The sequence below is a fragment of the Chenopodium album genome, chromosome 12 (assembly GCF_948465745.1).
Source record: "Chenopodium album chromosome 12, dcCheAlbu1.1, whole genome shotgun sequence".
Taxonomy (NCBI): domain Eukaryota; kingdom Viridiplantae; phylum Streptophyta; class Magnoliopsida; order Caryophyllales; family Amaranthaceae; genus Chenopodium; species Chenopodium album.
In genome coordinates, this window is record NC_137845.1 from 19,535,346 (window position 1) to 19,561,783 (window position 26,438).

At 35.4% G+C, this 26,438-nt stretch overlaps 1 pseudogene across 1 annotated transcript; it reads right to left on the bottom strand.

Moving 5' to 3' along the window:
* Positions 1-9,006: 9,006 nt before the first annotated feature.
* On the bottom strand, positions 9,007-12,547 carry LOC145572201 (rho GTPase-activating protein 2-like; annotated as a pseudogene). The gene is made up of 4 exons (XR_014096719.1): positions 12,077-12,547; positions 10,718-10,838; positions 10,238-10,588; positions 9,007-9,925 (listed from the first exon to the last, which is right to left on the bottom strand). The product of XR_014096719.1 is annotated as a rho GTPase-activating protein 2-like (transcript).
* Positions 12,548-26,438: the final 13,891 nt, after the last annotated feature.

The window sequence follows — 26,438 nt, forward strand, 5'->3', positions numbered from 1 at the left end:
CAGCACTCGACTACCTCTGTCAGGAGAAAAGGTCCCTGACAATAGGATTAGAGCAAAAATGTGCACCCGCTGCTCTGGGGTGGTCGCAGGATCCTGAAAAGCTATAGCAAGCGTACTTCGGTGGATGCATCTAGTACTGAGCTGCGTCGGGTCAGCCTCAGCACGAGCCCGAATGGTAATGGGGCCCAACAGCTCCAGCACCTCCGGAGAAAAGACAGTGATGTCGCTATTTAGACTGAAGTCGGCAGGGGTAACAGTTAGCTCACCCTAAGGAAAGTGAAAAGTGTTGCTGGTGTCCCAAAAGAACTCCACCAAAGCTCGGACTACGTGGTGGCTCTGTCCAAAAGAGTACATAGCCCGGGTGGCTCGCAGCAATGGAGTCAAACCACATGACTCCCACAGAAGATGCAAACCGACGTCGTCACGGAAATAGGTATCATACAATGAGCCGATGGTCGTGTTGCCCGAACCATGGCTACGGACTCTCCCGCTGAGAATCCCTCGACGAACACGCTCTGAGATGTGGAACAATGGCGCGAAATAAAAAGTGTTCTCATCCCACTCTAGAAACTCCCCTAAGGAAAAGGAGGTGCCTACGGGGTCGTCCTCCTGACGGGCCTCCCTAGAACGAGAACGAGAACTCGAGCCTCGTCGTCTAGCCATGCTATATTATGCAAAATACCAGAAAATTAAGGTTCTATAGTATCTAAGGTTTGCCTAACCGAATGATACTATGTTCGCAAAAACAGAGTACCTAGTACTAAAACAGAGCACAATTTCAATCCGAGCATAAATAGCAAATTCCAGCAATCAAACAAATTCTTGCAATATTATGATAAATATTGTGACAAATTTTGGTAAAAATGGCAAGCAAAAGCATGAAGAACAGGCCACATTGTTCTCACGAACTCAAGAGGGTCAACAATGGCTAATCGCTCGTTTCTTCACCAAATTGAGTGAAACAAGTCTCAAAACACTCTAAACATAATGTAAAAAGCAATTTCAAGGCATAAAATTCGATAAACAAAGCAAATTAAGCAAAGATGGGTTCGAAATTTTCGAATATCCGCGCAAGAAACATCTCTTAATTCAGCCAAAATTGGATTAAGTTTGGGAAAACTTACATGGATCCGGAAAATAGATGAAACAAGCTTTGATTTGCAATAAGTTTGAGTGAATTTGGTGCGCAAACGAGCAAGAACGAGTGATTTGAATATCCGAGTGAAAACGAATAGCAGCAGTAGCGTTTACGGCAAATGGGGAAGAAAGGGGTTTTATTTCGAAAACCCGACTCCGTCGCCAGACGACTATTTCGTCGTCAGGCGCTGGTCTTCGTCGCTTGGCGAAAGAGTACAAATGCAGCGACAGCGCTTTCCAGTTTGCGCTGGTTTGACGACAGAACACGTGGACCTCATAAATGACTATGTGGACCTTATGCAGCAATTTCGGGTTCCTTGGTACGCTAGTTAGCCCCTATAAGCAATTTGACATGATAATCGGCTCGATTACATTAAGTGATCGACCTGCTGAAATATCGTCTCACTTAGCTTAAAGCGCCTATACATTGGCTCATTGCAGAAGCACCGACATAATGGTTCATAAACAGCAAAGGCACCGACAAAATGGTTCATAAATAGCAAAGGCACCGACATAATGGTTCACAAGCAGCAGAAGCGTCGACATACTGGCACCGCGGAAAATTCAGCAAATATCACGGAAGCAAAGTTCAAGCGAGCTTTAATGGATCGACAAGCGTTGGTCTTCGGTAATTTTCTTCGGAATATTATCGCAAAACTGAAGATGACTTTAAGCGAAGTTATCTTCGACGACGTTCCCTAGGATGTGGAAGGTTGTCAAAAGCAGAGGATGGCTTCAAGAGAAGTGATCTTCAACGGCTTTCCCTAGGATGTGGAAGGTTGTCAGAAGCAGAAGATGATTTCAAGCGAAGTTATCTTCGATCGTGTTCCCTAGCTTGCGGAAGATGGTCACAAAGCGGCAGAAGGTCGTTTCAAGCAAAGTAATCTTCGATAATGTTCCCTAGCTTGCGGAAGAATATCACAGCGAAAATTGGAGGCAGTTGCGGGCGTAGCAGTCTTCATGCGATATCCCCTAGCTTGAGGAAGATCGTCAAACATAAGATTGGTTACTCCAGAGACGTGTGCTCGACGGTGCAAGATACGCGTTTCTTAACTCTTTTATCTGCTTTAACTAACGCTAGTTTGCAGGTATTGGCGTTACAAGAATGATTTAGGATCGCAGAACTTTCTAAATCATTCTCCGTCCCTATCGTTACTTTGACTTTCGTTTTCGAAACTTGCGTTTCTCCAAACTCAGTCAAAGTGGAGGCATCTGTAGACACCCAAATGTGTCTCCCCAAAACCAAACCCAGTGATGAATAACTTTTGCGTCATTTGCTTATCGAACGAAGTGAAAGTGTGGAAAGTCTAATGATGAGGATGTTTTTATTTAAAATATCTCTCTTTCTGTTTTTGAAAATATTTCTTTTCCTACTCCTATTTTATGAAAAATAGCCAGTCCAATTTGGTTTTGTCCATGATAAAGGTCCAATAATAGTGTAGTTGGATTGGGCTCAAAAAGAGCTTTCTAATGATATATTATAGGCCTAATTCCGATGACTTATGAGGAAGTTATGGATTAAATTAGATTAGGCCCAGTGATTTTCAAAGGTGGCCCGATGATCTAGAGGAGGGCCTATTAACTATTATTTTAAAAAGAAAGGATGTTTTATTTAGAATAAAATATATTAAATCTGATTTCGAAAACTTCTCGGACGCTTAATTACCTGCAACCGATGTTGAAGGTAATTACGCGTGGAAAAGCGCGTTGACTTTTGGACAGCGCGAGGTGACGGCATCGTCGCCAGACGCTGACCTTCGTCGCCTGGCATTGGACTTCGTCGCTTGGCGACGATACTCGTCGTTTGGCGCTGACTCCTTTCGTTTGCGACAGGAGGAGTTTTATTCCGAATATGATTTTCTTTGATCCCGTGCTATTTTTCTTATAAATAGGGGTCGAATCTCCCTGTTTTAAAATCGTCAACAATCATCAATCATCTCTCTTTCTCTCTAAAAAAGCTAGAAGCTTTCTTTCTCTATTCTTTCTAAACCTTCCCTTTTACAAAATTCCGCATTCATTAGTTCTAGACACACCTAGCCAAGTTCGAAGTTGCCTTTGCCCTAGACGTGAAAGGTTTGATAATTTCTGAGGGTTTGGTCCCAAATTCCTATTTCAATTATTTAATTTAATTGGTTGATTTATTATTTTCCTTGATGTTACTAACGCGTGTATTTTGTTATTAGAAAGAGGTACGAGACATCGAAGTAAGTAATTTAATTACTTTATTGCTCTTTTGATATAGAAATAATGCTTAGAGTATTTTGTTGATTTCTAGTATCATGTTAGGATGTTTTTATGATTCCTAGTATCATGTTTAGGGTTAACTAATATTTCTAATATTATTATGATGCTTCCTATTTCTTTCTTAATATCATGTTAGTGTCATGCTAGGAATAAAGCTTTAATCTTTAATACTTAGTGACATGCTAGGGTTTGTTATTAATTTTGTTAGTATCATGCCTAGAATCTTGCTAATATTATGCTTTAATGAGATTAAGAATATTATTATGATGATGATTGTTATTATGTTGCTTGATCTTATATTTATTTATTGTTGTTGCTTGATCACGCCCTCTCTTGCATGTTTAAAGGGAATTTGTACTTGTAATCACGCTTAATAAGATAATTAATAATCTTATTTAGGTTAATTTGATTATAATTCAAGTGATCGCCTATAATAATTTTTCTTGTGCATTAAATTCAACCAACATAGATAAACAGGTTTAGGGTTAATCTATTGATTGCATGTTAGTCAGAAAGCGCACATGAATACCAGAAGAATAAAGTAGAGGCCTATTATTAGGGCAGGTTTAATCTCTTTTAGGTTGGATTTGTACCTTCATCCCCGAATTTCCAGTCATGGTTCCAGACCTAATGGAGTTAACGATCTCCTGGATCGTTAAGGGATGTAACCTTCACCCTGTGAACGGTTTACAAGTTCCTAAAACTTTTTGGCGACTCTTTTACTCTAATTTCCTTCCCTTTGGACGCCACCATGCTTAAGTGTATGATCAAAGTGGGGCTCAAGTGTGGGATGCTTGAAATATTCCCTACAAGTAACCCTTGAGCAGACCAAGTAACCCCTCCGACTTAGTAGCCCCTTAAGTAATCCCGCTTAAGTAACCCCTCTAATAACCCCTCAAGTAACCTCCCAAATAACCCATTCAAGTAACCCCACTTAAGTAACCTATCTAGTAACCCTTTAAGTAACCCCAGACCTACCCATCTATTAACCCCTTAAGTAACCCCCGACCTAGTAACCCTTGACCCACCACCACCCCCAAAACGCCACTAGCCCCACCCCCAATATGCCATGCCACCACCACCACCATACACCAAACCCATAAACAAGCATAGATCCAACCGAACCCACAACCAAATCGTTAAAAAAAAATTAAATCGAACAAATACCTTTAAAATTAACAATGGATTCGAATTTCACTTCAAATATGGCCAAAAAGGCCAAATTCGACCATGAAAACTCTAGATCTAGAGTTTTTATGGCCGAATTTGGCCTTAAAAACCTTCAAGTTGTTTTTCGACGACGAAGTACGAGAAGCTCACGGAGTACGACGACGGGTTGGTGGAGGACATGCGTTCTTCCTTTGTAATTGCAGGTGGTTTGTTTTGCAAGTATGCTGCTCTTTTTTGGAGAAAGGAGGAGAGAGAAAGAGGAGATAGCTTGGTGAAAGGGGTGATATGGGTGGCTGACTGGAGAAGAAGAAATTAAAAGAGGAGAGAGAAAGAGGAGATAGAGAAGAGAAAGAAGAAGAATTAAAAAATAAAAAATAAAAAATAAAAAATTATATTGTGGCTGGCCGTACGGTGCGGCCAACCACATATGAAACTTTGTGTAATTTAAAGGGATACTAAACCTTTTATCTATCATATTGCATAAGATCATTATTTGCCTCGCTCTTTTGAATGAGTGCTTCCAATAGCGGATACTAAGCAATTTTTAATTTTTATTTTATAAATTAATTTATCTAAAGAAATCATGAGTAATTAAAATAACCTTGTGTGGTATGAAATAAGGTTATTTTGTATAATTCAATTTCAAGAGGGTCACCATTGAGATGTACCAAAATTAGGGTCATCATTGATAATTTTCCAATAATTATGAGATATTGAGACAATGTATAAGTAATTGTCTAATTTTGTTAGAATACGGTGCGAGTACATCCGTACTTAAATGTGGAATGTTGTGTACTAAACATCAAATCAACAGCATTTGGCTTAATTTGATCTAGTAAACGCAACAGAACACTATTTTCAATTTGACCAAATATTCGGTCTGCTATGATGACTGACGAAAGATCACTTATAAAAAAAGCAAGAGCAGTAAAAACTATTGCATTTCAGATCATAAATTATCAAAACATACTTTTATTTTCAACATAACTTTAAACAATTTGTGGTATTACACACTTAGGGCCTATTTTCATTAATTGAAATGAGCTGAATTGAACTGAACTAAACTTATTAGAGCTGAACTAAATTGAATTGAACATTTTATGAGTGAAGAAAATTAGAAGCTAAACTGAACTGAACTAAACTTATTAGAGCTGAACTAAATTGAATTGAACATTTTATGAGTGAAGAAAATTAGAAACTGAACTGAATTGAAGTGAACTGAACTGAACTTATTAGAGCTAAACTGAAGTGAATTGAACTGAAATGAAAATAATCTAATGAGAGCAGGGCTTTACATAGTTTCACTGGACTTGAAGTTATGGGCATTGACATTGAGCTTTTGGGTTGCAGTTTGAAATTCATGATTTCTAATGCATAGGATTTTTGGAATTTATCTCAATAACTTCGGAGTAATATCATAACAAACAAGAATATAGATATGTTGGATTCGTCGCTAATTAATCTTGGAAATTTGTCTATGGAAATGTGGAGGAATCTAGTTCACTAATATATATATATATATATATATATATATATATATATATATATATATATATATATATATATATATACACATACACACGTTGGAGGTTGTGGGTAAATGTGGAAGATTTCGCTAGATATGTTTCATATTTTTATATTTTCTGTTTTTCTTTTGTCAGGTGTTACTTATACCGTGTCGGTTAGGGATTACTCAGTCAAAGGTTACTTGGTCAGTCAAGGGTTACTCGATTGGTCAGGGGTTACCTTACCAATGTTTTGGTGTGTGTCAGGCGGCCATGGTGTGCCCAGCTACACAGAAAACACACTATTTTTATTTTTGAAATAATATTGATTCATTAATAAAAATTCATACGTCATCTACAAAGGGATGTAAATCAAACAAATACATAATAATTGTGTTTGATTTATACGGAACAAGTAAATGAAAAGTAAGAACGAGAAAATCAAAAAGAAGATAAATAAAGAACATAAGGATTTATGTGGTTTAGTCAAATTAGACCTACATCCACGGATGGGGGATTTGAGAGCTTCTTCACTATAATGGAGAAAGAACGAGAGGATAATACAAGGAATTCTAAATCTAATGGCCTGGCTCAAAACGTATGATCTAATTGATCAACTAAAGGGTAGTCCTTTTATAACACAAGAAAACCCTAATAAAACCTTAAATTGTTGGCGAAGTATACTGAAATAGCTATCATAGAAAAAATATAAAGATATAATTTTAGGAATTATCCATAAAAACAATTAAGCAAAAATCGGACCAAAATTTTGAAATTTTCGACTAGGCATGAGCATGCCTTGTCGAGTACTTCATCAGAAAATTTTCAGCATCATCAGTTCTTTGTAAAACGACCATAACTATCTAGTTTCTTATCGAAATTGGGCATATGACCTATCGTTGAAAATCTCTTGAAAAAAGCTCTCACCTCTAACTTGAATCACCTCACAATCACTTATAGTTTGAGAGATATTTCCATTTAAAGTTAGCCCTACTAGATTTTGAGTCATAATTATTTAACAAATTGAATCAAATAAAAACATCATGTAAGCAAATCTACAATCGTTATTGCAAGTCGTGCATTCTTCATATCCCCTTCTTCGGCGAGGGGGTCTATTGATCTATAGTAGCTGTGAAGAAATTTTCGTCTGATTTATTAGATTTTAATCGAACGATTAACCTTCTTTTCGATCCTGCACAAAGTTTTACCTATAAAACAACTCTAGATCATCCATGAAATAAAATAAAAAAAAAAAGTAAATTTTACCTCTAAAGAGAGAAGAAAAACCCAGTCTTTTGAAGGAGCCAAATCACCTAAAAAAGAAAAAAACTCTGTCTTTTGAGGGAGAAATGTCTCCTAAAAAATCCTAGAAAAGAAAGAGTTATTATAAACCTAAAATAAGAGAAAAAACACACAAAAACAACGATTGGGGCCAGACTTGCCACCGATAAAAACTGACGGAAGTCCCTCTAAAATTCACCGATGAAGGTTAGGATTTTAGAGAGTCGAGAGAGAAGAGAGAAGAGAGGGGCTAGGCATTGGTTTTTTCATTTTTTTTAATGCATCATTTAGATTTTTACAGTTGTAAATGAAAAATCATAACTTTTCATATCATTATTAATTTGGTTTTGATGAATTTATATGTATTTGTTCTTATGTATTTACATAAAAAAAAAAAAAAAAAAAAGAGAAATGTGTGAATATTAAGAAATTCAAATTGGACAATTTTCTTATTAAAAATAAAATAAAATAAAATTGAGAAAATAAATTAATATTCTCTCGTATTTTATATGGACGGATCTAGGGAGTCTAGATATTTTATATGGCCAAGTCCCACCTCCATAAATCATTAAGATTTTATGTTTCAAAATGTCATGCTATTCTATCTATCTTTTTTCATCAAAGCAAAAGCAACATCCTCATTGCAATTAAAGAGCGTTAACCTTAATGTCTTTATTTTCTTTTGTTTGTATTATTGTATACTTGGTAAGTTTGTAAGGATGGGCCAAAAAAAAAAAAATGATGAGAGAATATGAGATTTTATAACACTATTGAAAATAATCTTTTATATATATATATATATATATATATATATATATATATATATATATATATATATATATATAAAGGGAAGTTTTTTCCTGAGTTTTTAGAGAGTCACGTAGAATTTAATTTTTTAGCGCGCCATGTATGATAATAAATTTTAGTGGTAGCCAATTAAATACGAGATTATTAATTTCTTTTATAATTAAATAATTTAAATGACACGTAAGCAAAATTGGCAAATGAGATTTTCCAGCTTAAATTAATTAAATACAAAATATTATCTTTTGATATCAGGAATTTTATCTAAATATATAATAAATTTTAGCACATAAATATATATATCAAAAAAATTATTTAAAAAATTCAAACAAACCGTACATCGCATGTAGATCCGTATTTTTATCTTATGTTTAGGCATGATCAAAATTGTTTAACCCCCCCCCCCCCCCCCCCCCCCCCCAAAACACCTTTTTTTAACATAGCCGTAAAACTTACTTTGTAATTACTTTTATGAAAAGAAAATAAGTAAATAACACAGCTTAAGTTGATGTTCTTATAACACAGCTTAAGTTGAAATGAATAGTTTACATCTGAATTAATGAACGGAAAGCATTCCAAAAATGAAAAAAAAAAAAAGTTGTGCAGCTAATACTAAGCATTCACACCATGCGTTGAACATGCGCAAAAGAATTAAATTTCAGCAGTATACAATTCTACTGAAGACATTCGTTAAATAGCTTCATGATTCAAATAAAAAATGGTCAAAAAGTTCGAAATTCCTTGAAAGAAAGCAGAGAATTGACTTCAATTCAAACGAAGCAAGCTATATTAAACCACAGCTAGCAGAGAACGTACTCTTGTAGTTCTATTGAGAGCAATTTCACAGCAACAAACATAGCTTAGCAAGACTGCTACCTCGAAAATGCTCGATTTTCAACGTAAAAAATATAACAGTACAATTATGGTTAGACTTGAAACTTCAAATACTACAGACTTTAACCAGTACAGGGTCAAAAGCTAGAAAGTCTTTTGTATCTTCTAGTAAAAGGTCAGTGGCAAACTGAACCTTTGAACCTTGACTACTATAATCCACACGAAGCAAACCAGTCCTAACATTCCATCCTTGACTCGATGAAATTCTAAGTTCCTAACGCGTAAAACTAATATACAAACACAAAAATGCACATACAACAAAACATTTGTCAAATAAATGCTTTAAGGCTACCATAAGAAGATAAGAGTCTCTACACTCATGTCAGCTGGTCATGAGCAAGGGCATCGAAGAGGCAGTCTCGACTAGTTGGTCCATCTCAACGTCTTTAACATTCTCATATCTTTCTGATTAGCTTCTTGACTCGAATAGATTCCCATCACTGCTGGATCTGTATATCCAGGTTTTACTTTCAGAATTTAGAATTTCTGCCTCATCAGTACGATTACTTGTTATCTTGTTTCGGTCCAATTGCCTTAAGAAGCATTCCTCTATTTCTCTCAAGGAACCACCACCTATTTCACTCAAGGAACCACGGCCTACTTCACTTAAGGAACCGCCTTCATCATCATGTTCATACTCTTTATTGTGATTATAATCAGCAGATTCATCACAATCAGAACCAGGCCCTCTTGAATCACAGCTTCGTATCCATTTCCTGCTGGCTGTCATATTCCTCATCACTTTCCTGGCCTGAGGAACGGGATGACATAGGTGAGTAGTTCTCATCAGTGACAGCCTCTTCACGTTCCCTAAGTGTTTTTGTTATAAGAGTTTTGAGCAAGTTCATGACTTGAACAGCATGCATTAGAGCAGTGAGCGGATCAGACATCTGCATGTATTAAGCAAAGATGATTAGCTTGATAATAGATGAGCCAGAATAACTGAAAAACAAATAGATTGATAGACTGTTCATCATTAACCAATGTGCTTGACAACAATCTTCATGAGTAGTTTTAATGATTAACTATAGGCTAGTGAAGTTTCTTCATACTACAATGTTTTATTGTCATATTTTGGGCGTCAGTCTAATATGCCAAGCTAATCGTGTTGAAAATAGATTTATAAGTGATATAGCAGCCAGCAGAAAACTTTTTATACCCTTGGGCCTTGGCCGAAAAACTTAAACAGAACCTTCTTATACCTGAGTCATGTTTGGGGCAAAAACCATAGCAATATTTCTGGCATTCATCTTATTCAACTCCTCCTCCTCTACCACGTCAGCCATAAGATCAATAGCCCAATTGAGAAGTGCTGCTTCCATTGGTTTAAGCTGTTTCACCAGCTCAAAGTAATCTTCTTCACTGTTACATTGAAGAACTTGCTCTGGTGAAAGGCCATCCAATACTCCAGAAGGGAGCTCCCGAAACCAGGTCTTTATAAGGCCAGCTAGACAGTGCACATCTATGTCGTCTGGCACAATGCCCCGGTTAAGCTGGTCCCTAACTTGTTCTTCTTGACCATTTTCTGGGTTTATACGAAATATTCCTTCTGCCTGCAAACATAACAAAAATCCTCTAATTAGATGACAAAAATAATCAAAATGAACAAAAATTTTGTTTCCTTCTATTTTTTTTCTGCACTTGTAAGAGTTGTAGCTAATAAGCACGGTGCAAATTCATACCTTAAGACCACCTTGTGAGTACAGCCTCTCTTGCATTAGCAAAAGTATGAAAGGGACACTATTTCCTTTGGTGTCATACGCACATTTCATTGATTCTGCTGAAACACCAAACACGCTCACACTGCAAAGATATAGATTCATTATCAAGCCAACATTACATTAAAGAAACATCAAACCAGATCAAGTGTCAGGCACATTAGAATGTTAAAAGTATTTCGTTTACTGAATGCAAAATTCGACAAAATCATAAGAAACTCAAGGCTTGAATGGACTACAACATCTGAAAACTTAGTTAAAGCATTGTGCCATATGACACTCATGATCATAGTAGTATTTCTTCTATTGCTCCAAGTAACAACTGTGAAACCTCATCGTATCACTCAATCCTAGTACTACTCCAGTCAATACATAAGTGATTTTGTCATAAATTTTCCAAACAAAAAATTGAAATGAACATACAGTACGTGATTTTTAACTAAAGTTCAGATAACTGTAAACTGTTAAAACTAGTCCCAAATTCCATATAGAAGAATCTTAAGTAGTACTCCGTATAATTTTATAAAACCAATTGACGCGTGATTTTTTCATAAGTTCTCCCTTCATACCAATTCGGTAAATGTAACACATGATTATAACATAACGTAGCAGCCCAATAACAAAACCCTTTATTGGAAAGAAGAATATAGATATACCTTCCTATAATTACAAGTATGCCAAGATAGAGCAATTGAACAATTGAAGCAAACTACATTCTAAGTTATCAATATAAGTATATTTTATGATAAGCCAAAAACTTGAAGAAAGCTGAATATTATACCCTTTCTCCTCCAATCCAAACCACCAATTTCGGGTTAAAGCTCAACACGAAAATTACGTTTCTTGGCCAAATTAAAGGTAGTCAAACCTAGTAGGGTAATTCTTCCTAACAAATGAATGAAAAGTGTCCGAATCTAAATACAAGTATTATGTATTTATGTGTATTGCACGGGTTTAAATCTATTAGACGCCTTTTACCAGTGAAAGCAACCCTTACTAAAAGAAACAAAAATAACTTTACTATAGAGTAACAAATTGCATTCCAATTAAAGAGAGTAGTTAAATTTTTGAAATTTGACAAAAATAAGAGGGGCCAGTGATTTAATTAAAAGTCATAAATGAAGAGACCGCAACAACAACTCATTCAGACTTAAAAATTAGAGCCTCATTTTTTACATTCAATTAATGAAATCACATGAAAATCCTGCACTTATTCAACCAAATTAAACTCAAATTCTAACCAATTGAACAAAAAATCAAAAACCCAGATCCATAAAAACAAATTCAAGACCATGGAAAGAAAAAATTAATCAAAAAATTTACCTAGCACTTGGAACTTTACGAGGGATTTCAACTTCAAATTCAACAGGAAGACCAAGAAAACCATGAAAACGATCAAAAGTAACATGAGTAATATGTTGAACATTAGTAGGCCAACCAATATCCATTGTATGAACTGCTGAAATAACTTCTTCGGTTCGATCTACGCGACACGAAACCATGGACTTTCGAAGCGCGGATATGAGAAATGCAAGTAATGATAGCTGACTCTGCTCATCAGTAGACGAACATGAACCTGATTTTGTTGGTGCAGGACTTTTTGTACCGCCACTGCCTCCGCCGCAACCTCCGCCTTTAGTGACCATTATAAGGCCAGTCATGCTACGATGTTTTTGACAACTTTGTGTGTGTTGGTATGAGAGAGATAGAGAGGAGTGGAGAGAGAGTGGGATTTGAAATGGGGAGTTTGGTTTTGTTGGTTGTGTTGTGTTTTGTTGGTTTTATTTTTTCAAAATTGTGGGATGCTTTTTTGGGGAGGTGAGATTCAAACGGCCACCTGCTTTCAAATTTTGTTAGGTGGGACCCCAATTTTTTTTTTTTTTTATATTTTTATTTTTTGTAAAAATATACTCCATATTTATTTACTTTGTGATTTCCTAAATTATCCTTGTACTGTTCTAAATAAACTTGACTTTTTGCTTGCTTAGAGGGAGAGACAGCAATTCTGACCCAATTCGAATGACCTAATCTGTGATCAGAAATTGACCCAAAAATGTAAATCTGCATTGACCCGAACACAACGCTGACCCGACCCGACCCATACCTGACTGGAAGTGAAGTTGAAATGAACTTGACCAGATACCCGAATTGACTCGATCCGAATTAACCCAACCCGAAATTGACCCGATATTTGAATTGACCAGACTCGAAATTGATCTGATACTTGAAGCGACCCGACCCAATTTTTACCCGAATTGATTGACCTGAACGGACCTAAAACCCGAAACGACCCGAACTATACCTGAATGACACTACCAAAAATTAACAAATACTCAAAATGACGTAACTGATCTAGGGCTTAATTACTTTACCCCAAATAAACACTTATCGAAAATAACCTAAATTAAACAGTATAGTATTGTGTGTATAATCATGTTGAAATGTGCGTGTAATTTATTACTCGTAATTCATAAAGAGTTCCATTTGATTAGGAACAGTACACTAGTTTTTGCTATTGTTATTATTACTATTACTCTTAGCTTCTTCTTTTAAGTGTTAAATTGAATTTTTTTTCCACTATTCACTTTATCTAATTTGAATTTTTGACCAATTAATCAATGATAATGATCATCCATATGAAACAATACAGTCTTGTGTATATAGTACTATTGGAATTGTCTAATGAATATATTATTAGTATTCAATTGTTATATTTTATACTTATTGATAATTATAATATATTATTGGTCAAATTTCTACATTGACATAGACGAAAATTGACCTGACCCGAACAGACCTAACCCGAATTTGACCCGACCCAAACTTGACCCGATAATTGGACCCGAATTGACCCCACCCGAATTACCATTGATTCGAAACTCACCTAAAACTCGAATTGACCCGAACTAACCCGAATATTGATGGACCTGATCTGAACTGACCTGACCTGTACAAGACCCGAATGACCCAAGTAGACTTGGTACACTGGTCATACGGGTCGGGTTATTACGGGTCGGGTCAAGTTTGGGTCAATAATTATCGAGTCAAGTTCAGGTCGGGTCGGATCATTTCGGGTTTCGGGTTGATATCGGTTAAACGGATAATTGGGTTAGGTCGGTTCAATTTTCGAGTCCAAATGTCGGGTCAACTTCAGGTCGGGTCATACTCGGGTAGGTTGCTATCTTTGCCTATCAGACCTTGTAATTTAGTTTGGTGTTGGACATTATGTTATGTACGCATTACTATTGTAATATATTTTTTTTCCAGAGTTGTGAGAATTGTGATTTTTGTTTCAAGCTTTAATAATTTTTTTCTTAATCTTGTGGATAAACTCTATAAAGTAGTCGTTAATTTTCAATCTTTTTACGAATTTTTAATAACTTGTAACTCAATAAAGAAAAGGCTGAAGAAATCGAGAAAATAATACTCAAAATATGTAAATTATGTTACACATTACAAATTAATAAAAAAAAAATTAAGTTAGTATGATTGCGGTTATTTCCTATTTCGGTTTGCTTGGGTCAAGTCTTTGGCTTAATTGATTCTGGTCATTAAAGGTGTAAAGTAATTTTAGTTTGGGTCACTTCGGGTTTCGGGTCTATTTGGGTCATTAATTCTAGTTAAATTAAGGTTGGGTCACTTCCGATATCAGGGCAACTTCGGGTTGGGTCACTTCGGGTATTGGGTCAACTTTGGGTCGGGTCATTTCGGGTTGGGTCGTTTTGGGTCGGGTCTATTCAGGTTTCGGGTCAGGTATGGGTCTGGTTGGGTTGATTTCGGGTTTCGGGTCATTTTTTTCGGGTAAATTTCAAGTCATGGGTCGGGTCATTCGAGCCGGGTCATCAGGTCTGGGTTAGGATTGTCAGGTCTACTTAGAGGTTTTTTTTTTTTTTTGGTATTCCACCCAATTCAACCTTAACTACTACAAATATGGAAAAAGAGATCTATCTAAAGAGACCTGTTACAAGACTTAAGAGGTCTCTTTGGTAAGAAAGACCTGTTGTTACTGATAACAGGTCTCTAATGAGCGATTTGTTGGCGGGAAAAAAAAACAAAGAGACCTGTTGTTAGTGTTAACAGGTCTCTTTGTTTTTATTATTTTTTTTAATCTTAAAATTATTTATGATTACTTATATACTAATATCACGTGTACACTAGTATTAAATAACTAAGAAGCATTCTAGCAATATTGAGTAAATTATTTTTGGAAATTTTGTCTTTTACCACCAAAAAATTTTCAAAAAATGTTTTTTACCACCAAATCTTCTAAAAGATTTATTATACCACCAAATAAAAAAAATTAAAGTTGTTGTTGTTTTTTTTTTTTTTTTTTTTACCACCAATAGCCAAGTCATGTAACTGAAAAAACAAGGTGGGTCCCACTTTAACGGCTAGTTTTTGATTTTTCCTCCATTTAATCACAATGTTCCGCCTACGTACATAACTCTTTCTTCGTTCTTTTATGTTCAAATTCACCCAATTCTCCTAAAATCTTCCAATTTCTCCCGATTTGCAACAAATTCATCGCAAAAGTACCCTAAAAACATCTACACCAAAGAAATTGATTGATTGAAGTCTGAATTGAAGTACTTTTGGTAAGTTGTTCGAATTCTGTTGTTCGAATTCAAGTATGTTGGTCGATTTCGGTTTTTATCTTGATGTACGAAGGTTTCTGAACCATTTTTTTTGTTGACATAAGTCAGCAATTTAAACAAATTTTGAGTTGCACAAAATTAGGGTTCATGTTGAATTTGAAATTGGAGATTTTTGAAATCTTGATTGATTTTAGATGGTACTCCTTGGCAAACAGGGGTGATTAACAACTTGCTCTTGGATAAGAAATTGCTAAAGGGTGAAATTATTGACTTGAAGAGAGAAGTTGATGATGTTTCTGGGTAGAGAAGATGCTTGCTGAATGAGATTGACAACTTAAAGGTGAAATGCAAGGCTCTTAGTTCTGATAGGAAGAAGATGAGCAAAGAGGTTCAAGAGAGGAATGGATCATCATTGAATCTGTGTGTGGTAGCTGATGTGATTTGTTGTTTTGGTTTAGTGTTAGGTTTGTGTATTAGGTTGACAGTTTAGCAACACATAATTAGCATTAGTTGTTATGTTTGTCTTGAATGTTTGTATTGCTAATGGAGATGATAGATATTATGACTGTTGAAATAAAATGCTGCTCATTTGGTGGAAATATTATGGCAAATTAGAACATAAGCATACATAAACATATTGATGAAACATGGAGCACATTTGATAAATTATCAAGTCTTCAAAAATGATAACATAATCAAACATAAGGAAGCTGTCAACACTGAACAACATTCAGATTATGTGTTTGGCAGCTCCACAAAATACATGTTTAATATTCTACACAAAATACTACTTCAATATTTTACACAAAATCTAAGGAAATGTTGTCAACTAATTTAATAACATAAGTTTGTTCTTAATCATGGTGAGTATCCCACTCATCATCCTTGTGCATGAAGTGATGCTAATGTAATTTCCTTGATACAGCTAACTTTGATCTTGTTCCTTTCTTGGTTGGAAGTGGCTGTGAGGATGAGATATTTGGGGTTTTTACCAACTTGTTCCCACTCCTTGTCAGTGGTTGGCTAGCTGATGCTTCACATATAGATGGCTGGGATGGCTAACTTGCTTGAGATGGTGCAGTTCCTTGTTCTTTAGCTTGAGCCTTTACCACTTCTTGAGGAAATTTCTTGTTTCATATTCGTTGGGGTCTGCAGTACCACCTAATGCAACACTCTGCACATCCACACCATGTAAAGTTAAATACAACACATTTTTACAAGTAAAATAAAAAGTCAAAAAACCAAGAAACCTTTTTGGAAACTCTAATTTGACTCTTCCTTCTTTGTTCATTCATCCATGCTGTGCTCAATACTGACCTGCCTCCTAGGGGTGTTGAGTTTTCAACCACAGTTGGTACTGGTGCAGGTTCCATTACATAATGACCAAAACCCCTACAATTCTTGCACTGATTCCTCCTCTTTGCCTTTTCACCTTCTGTATTTCTAGCTGAAGTCCCTTCACCCTTTTCTAACTTTCTCATCTTAGCTTTAGGTCTTCAAGGTTGAACTTTAAAAGAAAGTGGCAGAGGCTCCTTCATTTGCACTTTATCCCAGTGCTTGGCCCCAGGCATTGGTTGGAGAGGTGTCTCATAAGCAGCTAAGTATGTCTTCCTGTAGTAGTAAGGGTGCACATACAACTATGTATCAACCCTGTTGTCAAGCATAGCAGCAAAGCCATGTACACAAGGCAATCCTGTCAAATCCCATCTGTAACATGTGCAGGTTCTAGCTTCTAGATTTACGTCACACGTGTCCTCTTTGTACTCCACTTCATAGCTTTCACCCCTACCTGAAATGACTTTGCTACTGATAATAGGTCTCTAATGGGAAAAGAGATCTATCTCAAGAGACCTGCTACAAGACTTAACAGGTCTCTTGGTCAAAAAGACCTGTTGTTACTGATAACAGGTATCTAATGAGCGATTTGTTGGCGGGAAAAAAAAACAAAGAGACCTATTGTTAGTGTTAATAAGTCTCTTTGTTTTTATTTTTTTTAATCTTAAAATTATTTATTATTACTTATATACTAGTATCACGTGTAAACTAGTATCAAATAACTAAGAAGCATTCTAGAAATATTGAGTAAATTTTTCTTTTGTTAAAAATAAAAAGTAAAAAATTTAAGACTACTAACTTTGTATCACGTGTACTACTAACATTTTTTTTTTTTTGAGGAAACGTGTACTACAAACTTAGAGTCTTAGACTAGCACTTCCTAATAAAAAAATTAAAATTAAAGTAAGGAGTTAAAAGGAGTTTCTAGTAGCAGTTCAGTAGTAGTTTGACTAGTTTCATCTTCCTCCTCCAATAATCCAAACCCTTGAAATTCCATGGTTTCCCTCCCAAGTTTTTCACCACCTAATTAGAGGCGATCGTTTTCAAGATTTTGTTCACCATCATCTACTTTGTAAGGCCGTCACTGTCGTGTAGTTTACAAGGTCGCCGCCATCTGAAGCGTGTACTCGGCCATGACTACCAACCACTCCGTTTGTTCAGGCGATTGTACAAGGTAAGTCGTTCGCTTTCCGGGCCACGTCCCCAACCACAAATTCATTCTTCTTTCATTGTTCACCATCAATTAATGATAAAGATTGTTCAATTTTCAGCCATAATATAAGGAATTGCACTACTTTGATCGATTACCCGCCACAACCAGAAAACCCTTATTCTTTTTAAGGTATTTTTCATTCATGTTCCCTAGATAAATAATAGATACTAAGGTTAAAATTTATGTCTTAATTAAACCTATACTACTCACTAGCTTCAATTTTTATATATTGTATATATATATATATACACTAATTTGTCTTGCTTTTAAAGTCTACTGTACTGTAAATGGATTTTATGTTTCTTTTTATTATTCTCTAATTGAATACAATGTTCTAAATTGATATGATATTTAAATTCAGATGATTCATGTTTAGTTTATAGTTGTTGCTTGCATATATGGTGGTTGCTTGGGTTATGGATTCAAATTTGATTTTCCCGTGAAAAGTACGATTTTGTCGTTTTTGGTTGATAAAAATATTTTGTCTAATCTAGTAAAATATTTGATGATTTATCTAATTTAATATCTTTGTCACCCCCTTAACTTACATTACAAGGATGCTACTATTTTTATGTTCACTGCCACACCATCTCTTTGTTTTTTGTTCCTCATATGAATCTTTATATTTTAGGAATGCAATTAATCTCAAACATTAGTGTCTTTATTATATTTTGAATTTACCTAGTCATTTAGGATTTACACATTAGGTTTAAATTCTAAATAGTCCTCGGTTTGGCACTGTCTTTGAATTATAGTTGTGAATGCACACTCAATTGTTGTTTACCGAAAAAAATTCGACATGTCATTTACTTACTATTATTCGGTTAAATTATTGATACTAATAGTAATCAACATAGTGTATGCGGAGAACTATAAAGAAATGGACCGAATTTTTTTTAATTAAGTGATAAGTGAGTATGCATTCACTAGTGAGACTTATTAAACAAAGCCGGGTTAGGTTGGAGTGATAAGGACCCAAGACTTACATGTACTTATATATGAAGACATTATCGCTTTTTAAAATATTATGATTATTATAAAGTCTTGAATTGCTATCGGTTCATATAGAATGGAACGAAGTTGGATATCAACAAAACAACCGGGTGACCCAGAATTTCAAGTAGGTGTTAGAGAGTTCATTAATTTTGCAGTTACTAATAGTGGAGGTCGTCCCAAGCTACCATGTCCTTGTTATATGTGCCACAATTTGCTACATAAGAGGCTTGACAAAATACTTAATCACTTGAGTAAGTGGGCATTTGATAAAACATATACCAATTGGATTTGGCATGGAGAATGTAGGGAACAACCTCTTAATAGTAATGTAGCGGGTAGTGTGTGTGAAGGTGATAGAATAAATGAGGCCGATAGTTTAGAAGATTTGTTGCATTCAATGAAGGATAACTTTGATGATAATCCTACCATGTTTTAGAGCATTTTAAATGACTTTGAAAAGCCTTTGTATGACGGTTGCACTAAGTATACTAGATTGTCTGCTATAATCAAGTTATACAACTTGAAGGCAGGTCATGGTTGGACTGATATAGGCTTTAGCATGCTACTAGAAGTTGTCAAAGACATGCTTCCTGAAGACAATGTCCTTCCATCTGGTACTTATGAGGCAAAAAAGAGTTTAAGCTCTATGGGTTTACCTTACGAGAAAATTCATGCATGTCCTAAAAATTTCATGTGTGTATGGAAATGAAAATGAATCTTTACAGAGCTGCTCAACTTATAAAGCCTCGCGTTATAATAAAGATGATGGCACAGTCCCTGCTAAGGTATTATGGTATTTTCCAATAATACCACGGTTTAGGCGGTTGTTCTCAAATGCAGGGGATGTAGAGAAATTAACATGACATCATTATGGTCGATTAGATGATGGAATGCTTAGACACCCCACCTGTAGATAGACCTGGCAATCCTGACCCAGACCCGATGACTCGACCCGAATGACCCGACCCATGACCCGAAATTGACCCAAAAACACTGACCCGAAACCTGAAATTTACCCGACCCAACCCATACCCGGCTCGAAAATGGAGTTGACCCAATCCTAACCTGACACCCGAACTGACCCGACCCAAAATTGACCCGAATTGTTTGACCGAACAGACCTGATACCCGAAAAAACCCGATACCCGAAATGTCTTGAACTAAAATTACTTCATAATTGAACTTAAAATGTCTTGTACCAAAAATAACTCAAATTGTTCATCTTTAATCATAGATAAGCTCATAAATTGAATTGGTAGTGTTTGTTATAACAATAACAAAATATATACTGCGTATAAAACTATTGATTTGTGCTTGATTCACAAATGAAACAACCCGAACATGACCTGACCAGATTTTGACCTGACCCAAATATGACCCGAACATACTTGACCCGAAATTGACCCGACCCGAACATACCCGACCCGAAATTGACTTGACCCGAACTGGACCCAATTCCTGACCCGAAGTTGACCTGAAACCCGAATCGACCCGACCCGACCCAAACCCGACCCGAATATTAGCTGACCCGAAATGACCCGACCCGAAAGTGACTTGACCTAGACCAACTCGAATGACCCATTTGCCAGGTCTACCTGTAGACACCTAAAAATGTCTCCCTAAAACCAAACCCGATGATGAATAACCTTTCCCCGCCATTATTGGTCGGGTTGAGTATTTAATCTTGGAGTGCTTAAATCCATACTCAATCCTAATATATTTCATAAACCAACCCAATTCCTATCCCATTTCCCCAAACCATAACTTATTTTCCTCTTTTTGTGCCTTTAAACCCAAAATCATTCATTTCATCTCCTTTTTATAAAAACATTTAGACTAGTTTTTTTAGTCCATAATCTGGGTCCAATGATTGAATAGTTGGATGGGACTTTAAAAGAGCTTTCCAACGATATATTATAAGTCCAAATCCGAGTTATAACGAATAAGTTATAGTCAAAATACTAAACTAAGCCTAAACCGGACCTAAGCCCACCTACCCAATGATCATGTGGAGGATCCAAAGGCTTTATCCCATTCCTAAACCAATTAGGATTAATTAGAAGTTTTTATAAGTTTTTAAAAGATCTTAATTATCCTTTTTAAAAAGATAAGGTTAATAGAGTTTGAAATTGAATAAAACTCCACTTTTTGAAAGTCCTAATTCTATTCGAATTGAAAGACATTCGAAGATAGTTAGATGTGATTTTCGTGCCTCATAGTTTTTATCCAAATCTTAGATGGTTGGATAGCTCTTGAAATTATATTTTCAATGATATATTATAATATTAATTTCGAGCTATAACGAAAAAGATATAAAAGAAACTCTATTCAAAACTGATATCGTCCCACTATTTCGGTCATATCTTTTACTCTACAATTTATTTTAATCTGATTCTAACTGGATTAGAAAGTATACTTCAAGAGCTTTCCAACGACATATTATTTATCTTATTCCAATTTCTAGATCAAAAGATATGATAAAAATAAAAACCCGCAAAAATTGCTGCCTATCGCAAGAGTTTTATTCCGATTCGAATTCGGATTTTATCTTAATTCTTCGACCCTTCTTTTTTCTTTATAAATAGAAGGCATATCACCCCTTTTTCAATCATCAACAAGCTTTATCACAAAATCATTCTCTTCTCCCTCTTTAGCCTAAACACTAGCCTCCCTATTCTTCCATAATACTTCCCCTAAGCACTCCAAGGAGTCCATACAATACCCGAAGTTATATACTTAAACCAAGGCGTAAAAGGTATAATTAACTGAGGGTTTGGACCAAATCAACTCTAATTTTTATTTAAGTTAATTGTTTCAATTTGATTTATATATTTATTGAAGTTACTAACAGTTTATTCATGATGTAGCAATTCAAGGAAACGCGGAAAGTGAGTAATTAATTACTTAATTACTCTTATTTTTATTCTTGTTGCTAGTATCATGATTAGGTTTATTATGATTTGATTTGACTAAAAATTTATTATTGAATTGCTTCTAATATTAATGTTGATTTTTACTATATTTGTTGATCACTATATTGCATGTTTAAAGGGAATATGTAATTGAAAATCACGTCTAATAAGATAATTTGGACGACCGGTTTATATTCCTTTTTAATCTTGTTGTTAATTGAAGTGATCACAATATTTTAGAATTATAAGTTGCATTAATATTCAACCAATTCAGCATAATAATAGTTTGGAGCGAATTGAATACTTTGTTTGCATGCCTTTGTGATAACAGGAATACTTTTCACTATAAGAATCGAATAGAGGCCAATACGGGTGAACGTGACTCCATGACTCACTTCGTACCATAATCCCCGATCCTCCTTTTGTGGTTCCGAACCATATGGAGTTAGTAATCTCATGAATTATGAATGGGGTGTAATCTTCATGGGTCATCGTTGTTGCCTTTCGTTGTCCCTTTATCGTGGTTGCCTTTTATGATATGTGAACGGTTTACAAGTTCCTTAAAGACTTGTTGGCGGCTCCCTACTTTCCTTGTCCCTAATCGTTGTCCCTAATCGGATACGTCAATTCTCACTTCCTATGAGTGTCAAGCATATTCACACATAAACATGGGCAACGGGCCGTGCCGTGCCGCGGTGGGGGGCGTGCCGTGCCTAATTTTGGCACACCCCAGCCCACGGCACAGCACGGCCCACGTGCCTGGCGGGCCGTGCCGTTCTGGGCCGCGGGCCAAACCGTGTCATTTTTTTTATAAATAATAAATGTAAATAAAAAACGATATATATATATTTTTTAGGACAACTTAATTTTATATAAATAATATAATTAATTTATGTTTATGTCAATGTTAATATATTTTGTTTTGAACAACTTTATTTTAATTAAGGTTATATAAATTATTTATCTAATTATGTTTAATTTTGAATAAACAAATAAAAACAATTTTATTAATTTAGCAAAAAACAACAATGCATATAATAAAAAAAAATTACGAGTGCGATAATTCGAAAACACAAAAAATTGAAGAATAACTTAGTTTATTATATGCCGGTAGCCGGTACGATAAATCGATAATACAAATAATTAATGATAATTAAAAATCGTACAATATTTGGTGAATAACTTCATTTATTATACGGAATACGAAGTTCGATAACACAAAAATTGTACAATAGTGTATAATGTAAATATGTAATAATGTAATTATTATTGTTCGTCTTTGTCTTCGTCTTCTTGTGGTTCAAGGTCATCGGCCAATTGAGTTGATTAAGAAGTATGAGAACTAAAAGAAGTCGACGTTCCTTTATCGTCGTCGTTTTGTGCATAAGTACGATCTTGAGAACGAGTTTCGACATCCAACCAATCCTTGAAGCAAACACACATTTCAAGTGTTTCGGGTTTTAGTCTTGTTCTTCTATCGTCTAAAACCCGTCCCGACGCACTAAAAGCTCTTTCGGAGGCAACGGAGGAGACTTGGATAGCAAAAATATCACGAGCCATTGCCGACAAAATTGGATGTTTCATGGTTTGTGATTTCCACCAATCAAGGATGTCGAGGCCAAACTTCTCTTCATCGTCCATGCCTTTCATGAAGTCGTAACTTAGGTATATTTGCAACTCCGAAACATCGCTTTGTGTTCTCCTAGTTGATGTTGATTCCGTACCTGAAAACTTGGACATCATGTTAGCAGCTTGTGCAAATAAACCTTTGACCCGTTTACTTACGTTTTTGGATGTTTGAGAAGGGGCAAATCGAGACACGGTTCCATATTTACTTTCATAAACTCTATATAAAGAGAAAAACTCATTAGTCACCTTATTTTTAAAAGTTTCAACATCATCTTCCAAATTCATGTTACTATAATAAATATCAATTAATAAAAAAGTGCCATCATATTTTTGCCTAGGATCTAAAATAGAAGCAAAAATATAAATCATAGGAATATCAGTGTAATATTTACGCCATTTTTCCTCCATAGATGGAAGATATCCATGATATTCATATTGTGATTGATGTTCGGCAAAAAGTTGTGAAAGTAAACATGCATTGCTAAGAAAAGAATGGGAACAAGGATTATATACAGAAGAAAAACAATGTGTCATACTACATAGTAATTGTAAAAAATTCATATATTTTTCACAATTAGCCCAATCATCTTCTAGTAAAGCACATTGTGGAAATTTCATATTATAAAAAAGTGTTAAATCAACCTTGTACTCGTTGCCCGACTCAACATTTCATAGGTGGAGTTCCACCTAGTTGGACAATCCGGTGCTATTTTTATAGTCTTTCTCCTTTGTTTCCTGCAAAAACCTTTCCATTCTTGATATCTTAAGTTAGAGTTATTAATAGACATAATAACATTCCTTATTTTGTGATAAAATGGACCAATTGCTTATGTTCCATCCTTCACACACAAGTTAAGAACATGACAAATGCATCTAATATGAAGTGCTTCTCCATCTAATACTAAATCGGTCAATTGGGGTTTAACCAAATTCGCACTATATGTCATAGAAGTTGCATTATCGAAAGTCATAGACATGATTTTATCCCTAAGACTATATGCATCAATGGCTTCCATTAAATGATGAGAAATGTTAAGACCGGGTATGAGGGTATTCAAGCATTTTAAAATGAATGATGCGTTTTTGTAACAACCAATCATTATCCAACCAATGACAAGTAACATATAAATAGTGAAGTCCGTATCCACTATCCCATGCATCGGCAGTTAAAGAAACTCTACTAGGAAGATTAGCCAATTCATTTACTAATTTCAATTTATACTCTTGATAATTCTTCATGGCAGCAAATAGAATGGTTTTTCGGGAGATTTTTTTTTGTGTTTGGGTTGTAGTACTCGGTTAATGTAGTTGTTAAAGGCATCATTTTCGGCGAAAAGAAAAGGTTGTTCGGCATGTACAATCATTCTCCCAAGTTCATCCCTATCTCTCTCATAACTATAAATGAAGCCTTGTGGATGGAAATGAGAAATTTTGGGTTGGGTTGGATCATTATATGGTCCACCACATCTTTTTGAATGTCTACTAAGGTGTCCCGTCCCTCCCTTGGTATCGGCCGAGAAAATTTTACTACAAGTCCGACACCGGGCTTTGGTTCCATTTTTACTCAATTGATAATGTGCCCAAACTTCACTCTTTCGGTTGGTTTGAGCAAATTCCTCTTCGGTACACCACTCTAATATGTTAGGATTTTGGGTGTTAGGCATTTGGGTGGATTGTTCACTCGACCCGGAGGCTTGTGTTTGGCTACCTTGGTTACTAGGAATAGAAAATTCATGTTGTGATCCGTATAAATGAGGTGAGAAATGGGTTTGTTGAAATCCCGAACTAGGCATAGTCCAAGGAGCCATATCATCCATTTGTTCGTGCCCTCCCGTGGTTTGGGGATGAATGAAAGGGGTGGAAGTGTTTGGAAAGGGCATGTTAGGGGAGTGAAAGGGCATGTTAGGGGAGGGAAAGGTGTTAGGGGGGGAGCATTGAAGTGTTTGGGTTTGGTGATTCCCTACGTTTTGACTTGGCTTTTCTAGAGGAGGAGGAAGTGTTCGGGTTTGATGCCATGATATTTAATAATAATAACAACAACAATAATAATACAAATAACAAATTAACAATAACAATAATAATAACAATTGACAACAATAATAATAACGATAGCAATAAGAATTAGTAAGTAGTTTTTATATAAATTAAGTTTTCAAAAATAATTATAATAATAGTAGATTACTTAGGTCAATGAGATCCCAGGTAGGAAAGGTTAGGAACGACGTTGTCCAGAGCCCAAGTCCCGCCTTAGACAGATTTCACTAACAATCTAAATTATCCACAATAAAAATAGAAAGTAGTTTTTATATAATTAAGTTGTTCCAACTTCCAAGAAAACAATAACAACAACAACAACAACAACAATAATAATAACAATAACAATAATAATAACAATAACAATAACAATAACAATAATAATAATAATAAATAATAATAATAATAATAATAATAATAATAATAATAATAATAATAATAATAATAACAATAACAAATTAAAATAAAGTTGAGTTAGATCTTACAATGACGCTGCAATTGCTTTCCCAAATTTATAATTTTCCGATCCCGAATTTATAATTTCCCGAGTGTAAATATAAGAATTTTTTTTTTTAATTTTTTATTTTTATAATTTTGGTAGTAGACTAATAAAAGTAAAAATGTAAAATTTAAAAGAGAATAGGAATTTTTTTTTCTTTGCACAAAAGAGAAAGAGAGTAAGATTGTAGGAATTAGAGAATAAGAAAATTAGAGAATAAGAGAGAAGAGATGAGTTGATGAATTGTGAAAATTTTGGAGGAAGAAATGAGGTATTTATAGGGATTTTGGGTGGGAAAAATAGCCGTTTTATAGCTGTTGGAAAACGGCTACTTCCAACGGCTAGGCACGGGCCGTGCCGGCGTGGCGGCCCACGTGCCGGGTCTCGTGCCGCCCGCCGTGCCCGTGCCGTTTTCTGAACTTTGTGTTCACGGCACGGCCCACGGCCCACTGGTGGGCCATCGTGCCGTGCC